We start from the raw sequence: 15,542 nt of genomic DNA, 5'->3' as shown, positions 1-15,542 counted from the left end.
CCAACCGCTTGTAGGCTTTCCTTGATTTGTTTTATCACCGGTTGGTCGGCAGACCACTGAATGTCACCTACTCCTGGAAAGTAGCCTTGCATGTAAAAGAACAACCCAACCAGTAGTTGTCTGAACTTGAATCTCAGTGCATTTTCCTATTTGATCGACTTAAGATTCAACATAAGTTGTCTTTGCATACAAGTGCACAAATCAAATGATGCATCCTCCTTCATCATCCTGTAAGCAGCATTTATTGTTGCAGCAGAGACAAAATTAATTCTGCTGGCAGAGAATGTCCGGTAACCTATCACCATGCAGGCATACTTGACCAGATCATCCTTGATTGAGTTGACGGTCATACCATGTGATACGCTCACTGAACAGGTGAGCTTGGACATTACAGTCTTGCTGACCTTCCTTAGGGCTGGCACTTTCCCTATGTTACAGAAAGTGGTGATGGCATGAATCGCTTCTGGTGTGATATCATGCGTCTACTCAAGGTACATCTTATCACCATGTACCCTGCTTAGAATAATACAAATGTGATCATCTGAAAATTCTTCAAGAAAGTAAACTGCATTTTGAAGTTTCTTCTTTTCTAGAATGCTGAATTCCGGTTTAATCTTCTTATCCTTTCCGCAAAACAGGCTCAGTTGGGAATGGATCACAAGAGACCCTAGGTCTTCAATTTTGCAGTCTATGTAGTTGGAAATTCCTTCTTCTACTATTACACTAGTAGGTACTTGAGACAGGGCATTGTATTTCGACTTTCATTGTATGAAATCCATAGAATCAACAGCTGCACTAGAGCTATCATGAGATGCGGAAGCCACGATAAATGAATAATTATGAGAAATACCTTCGCAGATTGAAATTTAGGGCTTCGCAATTTGAACTTTGCTTCACACTCCTTTAGTTGCAGAGATACCGCTTTGCCTTCTACACTCCTCCAACATATGTTTGCTTCAGATTCTTCTTCGAGAATTTGATAAATTCTTTGATTCGCAGTGTAAATCGCTTTCCTTCGCTCTGCACTTGAAAAACTTCTTCGCTCGAAAAATGATAAGTGAGAAATAATTTCAAAATTCCTTTTAAATAGGTTCTCCACCTACCATAATAAATGCTCCAATATTAGGGCATAAACCCTAATTTGCCTTTTACCATTTTTGATCTTCTGCCGACTGATAGGTATCTCATACTGTTTAAGGTTTTTTACCGGTGTAAACCGGAGGTTCGAGGTATTTCGTCATTTTCTCCCCCTAAGCTTTTCTGATGCTTAGTTTACCGGTTCCGTGATTTCCACACTAGGTGCAGAAACCGGTTCTTCTTCCAACACCGCTGGTTTCTTTTTCCAGGTTTTGTTCATATCTGTTTGAACCATTTCAATATCAATCTTTCCTTCCAGAGTGACCGATATGTCATCCGATGTGTTCATTCTTGTTCTGCAGAATCTGGCAATGTGACCTGGTTTGTTGCAATGATAGTAGACCATTCCAGGCGCTCTCCAAGGTCCATTATTTATGTTACCATTCTTCCTTCTGCATGTTGCAGCAGTGTGACCATGACAATGACAGATCAAACAGTTTGGTCTCCATCTGGTTGCCGCTTGATAGCCATCGCTTCCTGACTGATGATTAAAGGTATTAAACTGGTTGTGTTTCTAGTTCACAAAAGGTTCCAGACCAACTCCTTGAGTCCTCTGAGGATATCTTCCAATGTTGTTCATAACAGACCTGCATTCAGATGCTCTATGCCCAAACTTGTTGCATGCATAACAATTACCATTGAACTTATTGGATCTAGGTACATTGTTTATAAAGTAAGGAAAATTATTGTAGGCTTTGCTCCTACACACATTAGCAATATGTCGTTCTTTAAGATAGTTAAAGCAAACAGGTTTAAACTTTTCCTTACCTTTATCCTTTAATGCCGGTTATTTCTTCAATGCTTCAGTATTTGCACCAGAGGTCTCACCTTCCTCATGACCAGAGTAACCAAGTCCATCAGTATTATTGACAGGTTTGGCCGATCCAAGCTTTTGCTCTAGATTAACAGTACTCTTGTTGAACTTAGCAAGTATTTCCTTTGACTCAGAGAGTTCTTTGGCAATAGCAGCATTTGTTTCCATCAAGTTTGCATTCTCGGAGATGGCTATGTTTAGTTATCCTTGCATGTCTTCCTTTTCCACTTTGCTCGCATGGAGTTGAGCAGTTAGGGCATTGATCTCTTGCTTTAGCTTGGAGATCTCATGATCTTTGTCTTTTACCAGATCTTTAGCTTTCCTCCGGTTCTCAAGTTCTTGGCACATTCGAATAGTCAGTCCTTCCAACTCTTTTTTCAAGTTGGAATTGGATTCATTCAGCTTTTCTACTTCTTGAATTAGGGCTTCCATGTCCGCTTCATCAGAAGAACTATTTTCAGATAGCTCCATCAGTTTTTCAGCATGTTCTCTCCTTTTTGCCTGAGAGGCCTTATATTTGACCATAACATCATCATAGGCTTGCTCAGACTGAGTGAGCCAATGAGTAAGTTCCCTCACAGTGTATTCCCCCATATCTCTTTCCAAGTGGTTAGACTTATAGAAAGGTTGGCTTATAGAAAGGTTGGCTCTGATACCAATTGATGAATACTAAGAGGGGGGATGAATTAGTATGCCAAAAATTACTATACTTAAACACTTTACTAGACTACCAGTAAACCGGCAAAATAGTTTAGCAAACAAACCGGTAAGTACACATGCAAACCAAATAGCAAATAATGGATTCACCCACAGAAGCACAAACACCATAACACAATAGATTTTGATGTGGAAACCAAAATGGGAAAAAACCACGGTGAGATGAAACTCACAAGTAACTATCTACAGAATAGGAACCAGACCGGTTAAGGTCATACAATGTTCTTTACCAAAACAGATCCTGTTAGGAATCTCAATCTCTGTTAGGAGATAAGTCCGATTAAAGACTACCTTGCTAGAGGATTTTAAATCCACATATGTGAACCACCTTGTTAGAGGATTTACAAAAGACTTTTGGGCCTACCCAGTTAAGGGCTTCAGACTAGTCGAAGATGTGAGTAATCAACAAGTGAGTGATCTAGCAAATAGCACAGATTGCTTGGTTAGATCCTTGATAGCTCATTCCTAATGCATTCTAGCATTACTTCAGTCTTCAACACATTCACACTCTATCTATCTTCCACAGACCTGAACTTGTCTTCTATGTGCTCTCTTACAAAAACTCATCAACCACCTTAAACCCTAGCAACAACCTAAAACCCTAGACATGATGTCCTTATAAAGGAATCTGATTTCCTATCGGTCCAATAGGATTACAATACAATTTCCTAGGCTCAATGCATCTAGACATATTTGGTAACACAACACAAAAAGCACCACCAGAGTGTAGGCACCGCCAAACAATCGGTGGATGGTAACTCATCACAGAGTATTACCGGTTCATACAAAATACCAATTTAAGAAAAATACTGGTTGCCATTTTGACAAAATGAAGACTGGGAAATATGAGTTGTGCCGCTTCGTTCCTTCATACCGCTTGAGATCCTCGAACCGCTTGGGGCCTTCATACTGCTTCAGATCGATAAACACTTTCAACAAAACACCGATAGTCTAAAAGACTATAATACATCATACCGGTTGGAACAAATACTGGTTGAGTTTTAACTCATACATACAAAGAGTGAACTCAAATCAAGTGTGTGTCCATCAATGACAATCACAACATCAATCATAAAAAATGCCAACACTTTGAATCTTCAATTGTTGTTAACAGTGATTGTAGTAGCATACTAGAGTTGGGACTGCAAATACAGTGAAATGCCACTAATTTTCCTTTTTCTCTCTTATTGACATGATGGCTCTAGTTAGTTGTTTTTCCATTGAGTGCAACCTTATTCATTGTTGTATGTGGTGTCAATGGAAGGTATTTTATACTGCCATCAAATGACAGTATATGGGAGCATGAATACAACTGCATTATGTGGTTAACAATTGAGTAGTGTCACCCTATGAGTGATGACTTGTATGTTGAGCTCAACCCTTGTGGGAGCCCATTTTTCCCCACATACTTGATGTGCTTTATCATTTGATCTTATGCTCATTTTTAGTAGATGTATACTTGAAAAGTAGAATATATTAGAGATAAGGATCCTGAGGTGTAACACATCTCTTTCCATATCTGTAGGTATTGTCGGAGCAACCTATTTTCGAGAGTGGAAGATGGAGCCTCATCAGCTTCAACCGTTCATCATTTGCAAGGCAATGACAGATCTCTATCTTTTCTATATTCCATTTTACAAGTGTTTCTTTATTCTTCTGCACTTGTTCAGTTATACCCACGGCTTGTGTGGGCCCTTGCACATTTATGTAAATAAAGAGATACTCTATGCAATCATTTTTATATACATTCTTTGAAATACTTTGCACAATGAACAAAAATTTCATATTTCTTGCCAAACTTATGAAATGAAGAAAGTTTGAAAAGTTTTTTGTTTGTGTACCTTCCTTTAGTTTCATGTACAAGGCCTGTAATAGGCCACTAAATTTAGTTGGTGCAAAATTTAAATAACATTATGGCGACCTCTCAGGGGTGTTTGCCTCCTAAACATAGTGAGCTTGACCAGTAGCCTTTGTTGCATCCATTGATGCAGAGTCATGCCTCTTCACCTTTTATCTTGAAATCACTTGTAACTCAGCTATTATAGAAAACAAAACAACAGGAAAAAATGAAATAGAAAATAAAAGGATGGCTCCACAAATGAGCCTACAAGTTGTGCAACAACTGCTTATTGAAACAAACTAGCCTGAAATAGAGCTAGAAGATGTGCAACAAACACACTTATTGAAAAAAAAACTAAAAATAAACCTATCCTATGCTAACCAGAAATGGGATCGAATCAAAAGAAATCATTGACTAGTTCTGAAAAGTAACTACCCATTCTTGACAAAATTCCATATTGATGTTTTTGGGTATCTACAAATAACATTAGGCTGAAAATATGCCTTAGACAATGTTGGATAACCTCTTTAGGAATGATAAACAGACCTTTTACCTCTTTCAGTTGTTTTGATTAAGTAAAAACAGGTTTTTGAAAGGAACTCGAACCTTATTACATATCAGGAGAAAGAAAGCATTAAAGCAGAAGAAAACCGTGCCTGATCACCCAAACAAAAAATAGTTCCCAAGCAAAACAAAAAGGGAACTCAAAACACATAAAGCCTTTCAAAGATAGCAAAACGATAGCAAAAGGACAGCACAAAGACAAAGACAGAGACTGAGATAGCTAAATATTTTTCATAATATCTTCTGCATGAACTGCCATCTGCTTCATGTTGTCCACAGAGTTCTTCAATTCATCCAGCTCTCATCCCTTGATATCACCCTGATTCCTGGTGTTGGCCCTAGTTCTCTTCTCGTGACCTTTTTTCTCCATCTGGTCCTTGTCGCCCTCCTTGTCTTTAATGTTATCAAATTTATTAATCAGAATATTCATTTTATCCACATAGGCCTTAAGAATTTAGAAATTTTGTTTAGCAATCCTCTTCACAGTTAATTCCATCTTGTCGACTCTATTGACCAGGTTGTTCATGGTAGTTTCCAGACCATTCGCCTCTCTATTCCCTTCCATTTCCTTAACCTTCGGTTATGTTTCAAGAATTTTACCGACCATGGCCTCAATAGCTTCAGCATTGTTGATAGCAAGCACTAATTCTTTAACATTTTTAGAAAGAGGCTTCTCGCCTATTGTGGCATTTTTTATAACATTAATATCATTCTTCAGGTTGCTGATATCTTTCACAATTTTGTTGATGGTTTTACAAAATCCCTTAATACTCACAGTTGTTCATACTCACATCCTTTTGCAAATGAAGAGATGATTGGGATGTAAACCTCTTCTGCTATAAGTTCATGATCAGGATCTTCAGCCTTCAGACTTTCATGCTCAATTGCAAGCATGATTTGCAATGCTTTGTTGTCCTCTTCTCTGGATAACTGCCTAATAGGACAACCTCTTGAGAGTGCAAGCTCTTGTGTCATACCTATTTTTCCTTGATGAATTATTTCATTATTGCCTCCTGTTGTAAAGGTCAGTTCACATTGTCTTGATCATCATCAACAAACAAAGGAAGCTCAACAAATAGTTCAACATGAATCATTCCTTTCTCTTGGGTTTGTTGTTCTAGACTGCTAACCATTTCCACCTCAAACAATAGATCTGCCTTATCATATTGAACATTTTCTGCATGTGTTACCTCTTCTATCATAGGTGAAGATACCATGGTTGGAGGTTCTTGGAAGTGCTTGGCTGAAACTAGGTACTGAAAGAATCCGATCTTTCTAAAATTGAACTGAAAAAGACTTCATTTTCTCATTTTTTGCTTACATTACCCTTGTAATCTTTTCCTCGTACTACTTTCTTTGGTCCTACATCTCTTTCTCTCAAAGATGAATCTGATAAGCCATCTCATCTTCTTCGACACTATCAACCTTCTGTCTAGAAACCATGATATTTTCTTCCTGTGGTAGATCCTCATCATCTTCTTGTCGGTTCATAAATACACAAATAGCAATATTTGCGTGAACTTGTGGACCCTTTTTCTCATATGTGTCATGCACTCAATATTTACAAACTATGGAATTATGATGCTCCTGATGGGCTTGACCTTGGATTTCTTTGGGATAAGTACAGTGATTTTGAATCTCAGGTTGGCAAAGCAGTGACTTCCCTATATAAATTTGTAACATATATTTTAACTCTTGGATTTCCTGGGAGGGGACTGATACAACAAGACTTTGGAGTGCTTCTTGATAATCTAAGGCTGGGATAGTAGTTAAAAGTGGGGCTAGTAATAGCATATTTGGCTGTATTTCTAGAAGAATTGGCATAAGAGCTCAAGGAGCTAACTTTCCAGCCAGAATTAAACTATTCTCTGCTATAATAGTGCCATTAAAAGCATCTGGCAAGGTAAAACCTCGCATAGACTGAATCATTATAGATATATCACTATTAAGAGATCTCAAAAAGTATAAGAAAGCATGGTCATGTGTAGGTCTTACCGATGTCAGAATCCTGCTCCATGTCTTTTGGAAGCGATCATTGAAATCGGACATGAGCTCATGTTGTGCTCTCTTTATTGTAGATAGTTATTCTATCAATAACATAATGTTAGATCTATCTTCAAAGTGTTTGTTCAAAGCAGCTCATAATTGATCCCAAGTTCTGATAGAAGCTACAGGTAGCTGTCTGAACCATTGCAATTTTTTTCCCTTGAATGACATGGCAAGCAATCTGATTGCAATATTCTCTTGTGTGATATAGTGAACTGCACATAGTGATGCAATATCTCTGATATGATCTACAACTCTTGTTTGGTCTTCACCAGTAAAATATGCTAATCTTCAATGTAACTTAAGGTATGTCATCATATTGTGTCAAAATCAAGGGGGTGCCTTGATAAAATGACACGAATGGCTAATTCCTTGGTGGATTATGAGCCATCTAAATTAGTGTTGGTACATCTTTTGAATGCTGATAACATTTGGTCTCGAAACCAAGATCACAGAGTCGCTAGGTATTTGTGTTGAAAACCTCCGAGAGGTTGAAAATTGTTGTTCAATACCCAAAACAATAGTATGAAATAAGTCTTTTCCTAAACTGAGAATTAGTTTAGGGTCCCACCGGGCGTGCCAAAAACTATTGTCATGAAGGATGCACCCACTTCTGCAAAACAAATCAATACAAGTACGTATGCAATCCTGTGCAACATGGAAACGAATCTCGAGTTGTGGGTGAACTCAAAATGAGAAACGAATCTCTAGGTTGTGGGTCGGCTCCATTTGAATACCTCCTAAAACTAATGATGGGTATGGAAAAGAGTAAGAAATGATTGGAACAAGATGAAAATTGAAACTATTTTAAGAGGTGATGCACCAAACTATGATGATGAAACTTGCCATAACTCACAAAAATCTATCAGAAACTTTTCCCACACAAGGTAATTAACTTTTCAATCACATGAGCATTTCTTAGAAAGGTTAAGTATTTAGTAAACTTGGAAGGAAAAATTATTTCACAACATAAATTGACTAAAACCTATAACACAAACTAAGACCTATGATTCTGAAAAGCAATGATGCATGTACACTAGGGAGATGGAAGATTCAAGGTTTCAGATGAAACACAAAAAATACTTCTATCAAATCTATCATGCACAAACACAATCACAAAGGCAAACTCATGAAATTTTGTAAATAAAAGGAGTCTTTTTGCAAAAATAGAACTGAAACACTATTGTAAATCTCTCTATATCAATGAACGAGTTACAAATCTCTACAAATTCTCTCAAGGTAAGAGAATAATAAAGGTGAGAACTGAGGAAAAAGATAACAATTTTTCCTTTATATACAACAAACTAGGGTATGCAAACCCTTATCAAGAACTGCACTCTCCAAAAAACAACTAAAGTCTGAAATCCGAGCTCAGAAGAAAAGCTTAAAAAATAGGTGCCAAATCTGCATGAAAAGATACCAAAATACAGTCAAAATGCCCTCAAGTCAATTTGCAACCAAAAAGATCTTCCAAAAAGAGCCCAAACTGCTGAAAACTGCCTCCTCTCATCTCCACTCAAACTCCTACTGAAACACTCTTTCTATTTTATGCATGTATGTGTATTAAGGGGAATTTTAGAATAAATATTAAAGTCTAGTCGAAAAGACTTTCACTTTTAATATTTATTTTATCTTCATAACTTCATCCTTTATTATGTTTATATAACAAATATTAAAAGTGATTTTTAATGATATCACTTTTATATTTATTTTATAATTTCAATTATTACATGAATGCATAGAATAGAAAGAGAGAGATTCTTTAAAGTGCACTTTTTAAATTAATTATTTTATTTAGATAAATAGAAGCTCTTAAATAAAGATTAAAATAATATTTATAATACTTTTTGTTTTACTTCTATTTATATAGATAAAATAATTAATAATTTATCATTGCTATTTACTTACACTTAAAAGAAAATGGGTTTTAAGCCCCCTCGGCTACCATGACTTGGGACTTAAAGTCCTTATGGGAGCTCACGACTTCCACCACCATATATAATAGCCAACAAAAGTGAAAAGTAATAAAGCCCATAAAAATCTTTGGCACGAATTAGGGCATGGAGAATAAAAAGCATAGAAAACCCTAAAAGATTTGTATTCCTTATCATTTTGTCTTCTCAGATAAGACTCTTCTAGCATTCATTTGTGCATGATTTTTCTTGTTGGATCTGGAGTTCAAACTGAGGCCTTTGCATTGTAAGGATTTATTTTCATCTTCCTATCTCTGCTCTTTTCTCTTTGGAAAAAGAAAAATAGAATCTTTGTTTTGATGGATGCATGTATTTCATGCATGTGTTAGGGTTTCATCTATAGATACAATGTTCTATTGATATTTTGTTGTTATTGTATATATGTGTTTGATTGTTCATGGGCGCCATTGTGAGCTTATAATTTCTCTTTGTACATTTTTTCTTGTCTCAGGGTGCTTGATCCCTAAGACTGTACTTAACTCATACATTATCTTTCTTGTATGTAACTTCCCATTTCTCTGTGCATATTCTTTTCAATAGGTCTGTAACAATATTGATCATATTCCCCATTAATTTGGATGAACTGCATTCATTTTTATGTGACAAGGATTGGATTACATCGATTTTCAAAATGCTACGATATCATTCATAACTATCTTGAAGCCCTTATGTTGATCTTTGTGCACTTTCCCCTGTGGCTGTATTTTGAAACCACATTTGATTACTGTCTCATGGTTGTGACTAGACCTTTGATCTTGAGGATATGACAAGCATTACTGCCCTATTAAGATGACTGCACCTTAATACAAGCCCTTGAACTTTTTTGTTTTGGCTTATGATGAATAAACACTCCCAATCCTCTATGAATAGTATATCCTTTCCTCAGGTTGCAAATGATCTTTTGGAGTCATTGTTTCATAATAACTGGTTATTTCTTCTATGAGTATCATTGGCACTGTATACTCCAAGTAGAGGAACTCTATTTGTGGGCACCTTCTCTTGATATACAACCTAATCAACATATGCTTTTCTCACTATATTATTGATGAAACTTTGTCATCATGCACCATTTCAAATATGGTCTAAGACATGTCTCTTAGATTTAGGCTATTTGTGTGTATCCTTAAGACTGTGTATATGCCCTCTTGTTGTAGCTTATTCTTTCAAAGATGATATACTCTCTTATTTTTTGAAAATTTTGTATGACTATATTTTGGACTCTTAAAAAACCTTAAGTCTGCCACCATATGTTGTCACTATCCTTTTCATTCAAGGTGTCTGTGTTAAAGATAGTTGCTCTTATACTCTAATTTCTTTCATTGTTCATTGATTGTGGGCATTCTCAAAACTTATGCACATATGGTTACTCTCATGAGTATGTTATTGATGATGAATAGGCTTCTTCAATGCTTTGCTCACCTTCAACTATGTATTGATATTCATACTAGATTTGATCACTGTTATTGATCTCTGTACACATTGATTGTACATGACTATCATGTAGATGAATGCCCTTATTTTGGTGGTTGTATTTACTAATCTTGGGATAGATGTAACCTATCTTTGTTCTATTGGTTGCTCTTAATCTTGAAAGACAACTAGAACTAATTATTTCTTTGAAATGATAAAGGCCATTTCCTTCTTCTGTATCTCTATTATGTGCACTTGATTTGATCATACTTCATACATATTCTTTGATTTTTTGTGTAAGTGGGTAAAAATGTCCTTTAGTATTAACTATCATGGGGATGTGAGTGCAATTAGGGTCAGTGAATTTGTCTCTTCATTGAATCTATAATGCTCATGATTGTTTTAGACATGTTTTTATTATTGTTTGATTGCCTAAACACTACCCTTCAATGATTGATCTTTCTAGCTTCATAAATGACTGTTATAATCTCTTTATTGACTATCTTTTATTGTCGAGTCTTTCCTTAGAGGCAATGAATGTGCATTATTTAAAGGTGAATGACATTTGATAGCCTCCATTTCATTGATTGCATAGACTGTATGCTTAATTATTAGCTTTGAGGACTGGATACTAACCTACGGACTTCCCTTAATGTTTTGTATCAACTTCTAAACCTTTGTGCATTGGTTCAATCTAGTATCATCATTGATTCAAAATAGTCACTATACTTTTGACTTTATAGGCATTAACTAAGATTTATGCTTTCATTGACTGATCTCTCATGATAGATTTGGTGTTTACTATCAAAACTGTCACTAATTGTTCTATTCCTCTTGGAGGCTGCTATGATGCTCTGTTGTGACTGTGTAAATCCATTTGACTATACATGTTGTTAAATGTCTTTCTTGTGTGCCATGGGTAGAGCTGCTTATGATCTTAACTATCTTTATTTATGTGATTACCCTATAAGGGCCTACTCACTGCTTTTATAGAGGTATTGAGGTTGTCTCTTAATGGGCTATACCTTGAGTTATTACCTTTTTCAAGACTACTCTTCAATGGACTTTTCTGCCAAGTATTTCAAATCTAGGACTACATTTTGACCAAATATTTTGATCTTCTATGGTTTATGACCGAGCCATTGTATTTTGATTATATTTAAGAAATCTGCTCCTTTGTAGGACATTATAGCTATCCTTGATGACATTATATCTTCATGGTTGGTCTCAGACTTCTTTATGTGACTTCTTGTGTATTTGTATTAGTTTCTCAAAAAATCTTTATCACTGTAGTAACTCTCTTTATTACTGATCTTTGTGACAATAAATTGATTGCTTTGCTTTGATGTTCTTTTGTAAATCTTATTCACTGTCTCTGGGGATATATTTTACATTTCCAATGGCTTTGTTTTGTGACAATCTTAAATGATTATCCTTTTATCATTTTATCTATGCTTTTAGCTTGGACTGACGTACTACTTTGTAGACTGTCTACAACTATCAAGCGTGTTGTCCTTTTGGATGATGATACTCATTTTTTGTGACTCATACACATTTTTCATTGTTATTTCAATTTCCTTGGAGTCTTTATTATCCAAGTTTTAAACAAATACTGCTCACCGTGACTATCTTCTTTCATGGATGTCTCTAACTATTGGATGATATGAGGGTTCCTCAACTCTTTAGGAAGTATGCTGATGTATTATCACTGTGAATACATTATCTGTCATTGTAGTAGAGAAAATACCTTTTACTTTGTGATAATGAAACTATGCAATCTTGACCCTATAAATTGTCCTTCAAATCCCTAATCACTGCCTTTTGATTCTCTTATCTTCATAGATCCTATGCTTTGGCTTAGATATAATATTATGCTTTTTCATTAAGGTATTATTGTTTCTTTGTGACCACCGAGATCTTTTATCATTTATGGCATCTCAAACATTAATAACTGGCTTGACTTTTAGAATTTTTATCACGATTGTTGATTGATTGGTATCTCTGCTTTTGTAATGTCCATTGCCTGTCAATATGGACTGCAACTTTATTCATTTTTGAAAAATCAACCTTTCTCTATCTTTGTGCCTTATATGATTAATGAGTTTAAGCTTTAGGGTCTACAACATTGTATGTTTGATCTTTATAACCAACTTTTGAATCTTCAATTATTGTTAACAGTGAATGTAGCAGCATACTAGAGCTAGGACTGGGAATACAGTGAAATGCCACTATTTTTCCTTTTTCTCTCGTATTCACCTGATGGCTCTAGTTAGTTGTTTTTCTAGTGAGTGCAACCTTATTCATTGTTGTATGTGTTGTCATTAGATGGTGGTTTATACTGTCAGTGAATGACAGTATATGGGACCATGGATATAGTTGCATTATGTGGTTAACAACTAGTTAGTGTCACGATGTGAGTGATGACTTGTATGTTGAGCTCAACCCTTGTGGGAGCCCATTTTTTCCCACATACTTGATGAGCTTTATCATTTGATCTGATGCTTATTTGTAGTAGATGTATACTTGAAAAGTAGAATATATTAGAGATAAGGATCCTGAGCTCTAACACATCTCTTTCCATCTTTGTAGGTACTGTCAAAGCAACCTATGTTCGAGAGCGGAAGATGCAACCTTGTCAGCTTCAATGGTTCATCATTTGCAAAGGCAATGATGGATATTTATTTTTTCTATATTCCATTTTACAAGTGTTTCTTTCTTCTTTTGCACTTGTTCAGTTATACCCATGGCTTGTATGGGCCCTTACACATTTATGTAAATAAAGAGCTATTCTATGTAATCATTTTTATAAACATTCTTTGAAATACTTTTCACAATGAACAAAACTTTCATATTTCTTGCCAAACTTATGAAATGAAGAAAGTTTGAAAGGTTTTTTGTTTGTGTACCTTCCTTCAGGTTCATGTGTAAGGCCTATAATAGGTCGCTAAATGTAATTGGTGCAAAATGTAAATAACAATACACCTGCAACTCTCCCTACTTCTCTAGACTCTCATTCTAAGTTTTTTTTTGTTTTGTGTTAAGATGACGTTAAAGTAATGTTGATTGTCCCTGGACTATGTTAAGTGTCGGTGCCCTACTTAATGTTGCTTATATAATAAGAAGCATTTGTTGTCTTGATGACGATTTTAATGTATTCATCACTTGTTGTCATTGATGAAACACTCTCACACACACATATGATTACATTGACTACCAGTGTAACTTCATTGGTTTACACTGTTAACCGGTATGTTTAAGGTTCATCTCTAACCGGTACTTTGTGTCAACCGGTATGTGCATAAGAGACAATCTATGGCTACACTAAGTCAGCATCAAAATGAAGATGAAGATGAAGATGAAGATGGAGATCAAGCAGAAGATTCCAGGACAATGGATCACTTGTTTTGTTCCAACCAGTATTGACTGTTCTAACCGGTATCTAATTTTGTGATGAGTTACCAGCACCAACTTCTTGGCGGTCATTTTTATGATGAGTTATGATTACTTGTCTACATACACTGCACCTAGGAAATTGTGTTTTGATTTCCTTAGGCTGACATAAGATTTTAATGTCTATATTAAGACATCTTAGTGAATCATTTACTAGTGATAAAGAATGATGTTATGCGAATAATGATATGCATAAAGAGTGAAAGATTTTATTGAAGAGCAATAAGTGTTATGATGAAGAGAAGTGTTGAATGTACTTAGAATGATCTGATCAAGCAAGTATTGTGCTACTCAAAACAAATCAAACCATTCTTGTTGTTTTCTAATCATTACAACAAAATCAAAATCCCCTAACTGGGTAAGCTCTAGCAAGCTTCATTGTAAAAATCCTCTAACAAGGTAATCCATTAGTTTGGATTCTCAAATCCTCCAACAAGGTTACTCCTAACATGGTAGTACTCTTAACAGGGTATAAGCTTCTAATCAATATTGGGATCTCTAACAAGATTCGCTCCTAGCAGAGAACTTTGTAATACCTTAACCGGTCAGTTCTCTATTACTGCAAATAGTTAACTTGTGAGTTCCATCTCACCGTGGTTTTTACCTTTTTGGGTTTTCCACATATAAACACTTGTGTTATGGTGGATGTTTTACTTTTTGTGGATGTTGTTATATCATTTCGGATAGCATCTATTTTGTTTAAATGCTTGATTAAGTTCATCTACCGATTAGTGTTTGAAGTAGTGTTTTATTTGGTGTCACTGATTCACTCCCCCCTTTCAGTGCTTTTCAAGTCCATCAATTGGTATCAAAGCCTAACTTCTTTGAATCCTAACCACTTAGAAGGGAGTCTTGAAACTACCATGGGGGACAGGAGATACTTCGAGATGGTTAGAGAGCTAGAAGCTAGCAGAAATGAAGTTGAATCCCTTAGGGGCAAACTGAAAGCTTCTCAAGTCAAAAGGAGAGAGCTATATGAAAAAATGTTAGAAATATCTGATAATAGTTCTTCAGATGAAGCCAATATTGAAGCTTTAGCAGATGAAGTTGAAAAGGTGAACGATGAGAAACTGAATCTAAGGAGGGAGCTAGAAGGTCTAACTATCCACATGAGTCAGGAACTAGAAGCCAGAAGAGCTGCTGAAGACCTTATCAAGGAAAGAGATCAAGAGATTATAAAGATAAAACGGGAAAAAGATACTATGCATGAAAACTTGATTGCTAAAATAGAAGAAAAGGAGAATCTAAAGCTAGATCTTGAGTTGGCATCACCTCTAAAAGAGAACCTGTCTAAGCATAATGAAGATCTTGTCAAAAAGATTACTGAAGCCAATGAGAAATTGGATAAGTTCGTCAAAAGCTCTACCATGCTGGAAGAACAAATTCAATCATAGAGAACGAAGCATGATATCTCTGGACTTGGTTTTCATACAACTGAAAAAGGTGAATCCTCTGGTTCAAAGAGCAACTATCCAAAGAACAAAACTGCTCCTAGAGTCAATAAGATACCGGTAAGAAGGTTTTTAAACCTGTCTGCTTTATTTTCCATAAGCCTGGTCATACTACAAATATCTATAGAGACAAACCTAAC

General features: G+C 35.7%; 1 long non-coding RNA gene across 1 annotated transcript; it reads left to right on the top strand.

Moving 5' to 3' along the window:
* Positions 1–9,166: 9,166 nt before the first annotated feature.
* LOC131077705 (uncharacterized) lies at positions 9,167–13,508 on the top strand. The gene is made up of 2 exons (XR_009113640.2): positions 9,167–9,317; positions 13,091–13,508. It is a non-coding gene; the product is annotated as an uncharacterized LOC131077705 (long non-coding RNA).
* Positions 13,509–15,542: the final 2,034 nt, after the last annotated feature.

This window comes from Cryptomeria japonica, chromosome 5 (genome assembly GCF_030272615.1).
Source record: "Cryptomeria japonica chromosome 5, Sugi_1.0, whole genome shotgun sequence".
Classification (NCBI taxonomy): domain Eukaryota; kingdom Viridiplantae; phylum Streptophyta; class Pinopsida; order Cupressales; family Cupressaceae; genus Cryptomeria; species Cryptomeria japonica.
The sequence above is the reverse complement of the archived record's forward strand: the minus strand, read 5'-3'. Positions and strand labels throughout refer to the sequence as shown.